We start from the raw sequence: 2500 nt of genomic DNA on the forward strand, positions 1-2500 counted from the left end.
AAAAGAGCGAGAGAGCCCTCCTTAACGCGGGTGAATCGCGAGCCGACCGCTTGTCCGAGTCCACGAAATTCTCGAAAACGAATATAGGGGACCGGCACGCGTCGTCGTGTACTCGTCGAATCCGATTCGCCCCGTCGTATCCCATATCCGTGCATAACACACGATATGCGGAGAGAAAATTTGAAGGATGTGGGTGATAGAGATGTACGTGTACGCGCACACTCGCTCGCAATGTATCTCGCGTCCCCGGCGATCGAAGATGACGCGATCCGCGCCGATCTTATTCGTTGTTTGCAAGCAGACAACTCGAACGAGATTCGATCGGCTTACATTTCCTCCTATTAGCGGCTGCGAGCCGCGCGTGGAAGAATCGTTGTCACAAACAACACGTCTCCTCGCCACTCCTCCGAGTACAATGCGAAGCCGCTGTGCCGGCGCTGCCGCTCTCCCGACGCTCGCTCTCTAAGTGAGAAAAGAGCCGGCGGAGGAGGCGGCGCGGCCACGGTTATCGAAAACTAAACTCTTTGACGACCTCAGAGCAGGCGAGATTACCCGCTGAATTTAAGCATATTATTAAGCGGAGGAAAAGAAACTAACTAGGATTTCCTTAGTAGCGGCGAGCGAACAGGAAAGAGCCCAGCACCGAATCCCGCGGTTCCGCCGCAGGGAAATGTGGTGTTTGGGAGGATCCGCTTATCCCGAGGTGTCGCGTCGCGTCCAAGTCCATCTTGAATGGGGCCACTTACCCGTAGAGGGTGCCAGGCCCGTAGCGACCGGTGCGCGTCTCGGGAGGATCTCTCCTTAGAGTCGGGTTGCTTGAGAGTGCAGCTCTAAGTGGGTGGTAAACTCCATCTAAGGCTAAATACGACCACGAGACCGATAGCGAACAAGTACCGTGAGGGAAAGTTGAAAAGAACTTTGAAGAGAGAGTTCAAGAGTACGTGAAACCGTTCAGGGGTAAACCTAAGAAACCCAAAAGATCGAACGGGGAGATTCATCGTCAGCGGCGCTGGCTTCGCGTCGGTGGGCGATGTCCCGCGGAGTCCTCGCGGCTCTCGCGCGGGCACGCTACCGTGCGTCGATGTCCGGCGCTCGTCGTCGTGCACTTCTCCCCAAGTAGAACGTCGCGACCCGCTGGGTGTCGGTCTACGGTCCGGGTGCGGTGACTGTCGCGTCGCCGGTAAAACGGCACGCGACAAACCCCCGGTCGCCCGGCCGGCTGCTCGGCGGTACGCGCAAGGTATCAGGCCGCACTATTTACGGTGCGTCGAGGCCGTCGCAAGCGCGCGCCACGGTACTCGGAGGTTACGGACTTTGCGCCGTCCCCGGTCCTGGCCCGCTGTTGGTTGAAGTACGGTTCACCTTCGACAGGCCTGTCGAACGTCCCTCTTATTCCCTTGTGGGAATCGAGGGGGATCTATACCGGTCGGCGACGCTACTGCTTTGGGTACTCTTAGGACCCGTCTTGAAACACGGACCAAGGAGTCTAACATGTACGCGAGTCATTGGGACTTGTCGCGAGACCTAAAGGCGTAATGAAAGTGAAGATCGACCCTGGCCGTCGATCGAGGGAGGATGGGCCGCGTCGCGATGCGGCCTCGCACTCCCTGGGCGTCTCGTTCTCATCGCGAGAAGAGGCGCACCCAGAGCGTACACGTTGGGACCCGAAAGATGGTGAACTATGCCTGGTCAGGACGAAGTCAGGGGAAACCCTGATGGAGGTCCGTAGCGATTCTGACGTGCAAATCGATCGTCGGAACTGGGTATAGGGGCGAAAGACTAATCGAACCATCTAGTAGCTGGTTCCCTCCGAAGTTTCCCTCAGGATAGCTGGCACTCGACCGTTCCCCACGGAACGCGAACGAGTCTCATCTGGTAAAGCGAATGATTAGAGGCCTTGGGGCCGAAACGACCTCAACCTATTCTCAAACTTTAAATGGGTGAGATCTCTGGCTTTCTTGAATTATGAAGCCACGAGCATCTCGGATCAGAGTGCCAAGTGGGCCATTTTTGGTAAGCAGAACTGGCGCTGTGGGATGAACCAAACGCAGAGTTAAGGCGCCCAACTCGACGCTCATGGGACACCATGAAAGGCGTTGGTTGCTTAAGACAGCAGGACGGTGGCCATGGAAGTCGGAATCCGCTAAGGAGTGTGTAACAACTCACCTGCCGAAGCAACTAGCCCTGAAAATGGATGGCGCTGAAGCGTCGAGCCTATACTCTGCCGTCAGCGGCAAGTGGGGCGGCAACGGGAGCGCCGGGCGCGTCGTGTCTTGTTGGTACGGTGTCGCAAGGTCTCTCGCGTCGTCACGAAGCCCTGACGAGTAGGAGGGTCGCGACGGTGAGCGCAGAAGGGTCTGGGCGCGAGCCTGCCTGGAGCCGCCGTCGGTGCAGATCTTGGTGGTAGTAGCAAATACTCCAGCGAGGCCCTGGAGGACTGACGTGGAGAAGGGTTTCGTGTGAACAGCCGTTGCACACGAGTCAGTCGATCCTAAGCCCT

General features: G+C 57.6%; 1 pseudogene; it reads left to right on the plus strand.

The window, feature by feature from the left end:
• Positions 1 to 528: 528 nt before the first annotated feature.
• Positions 529 to 2500, plus strand: part of LOC138944405 (large subunit ribosomal RNA) — a pseudogene marked incomplete at its 3' end in the record, with an annotated part of 3905 nt that continues 1933 nt past the window's right edge.

The sequence above is a fragment of the Polyergus mexicanus genome, unplaced genomic scaffold (assembly GCF_030449975.1).
Source record: "Polyergus mexicanus isolate NDT 795.1 unplaced genomic scaffold, iyPolMexi1.0 SCAF_184, whole genome shotgun sequence".
Lineage (NCBI taxonomy): Eukaryota > Metazoa > Arthropoda > Insecta > Hymenoptera > Formicidae > Polyergus > Polyergus mexicanus.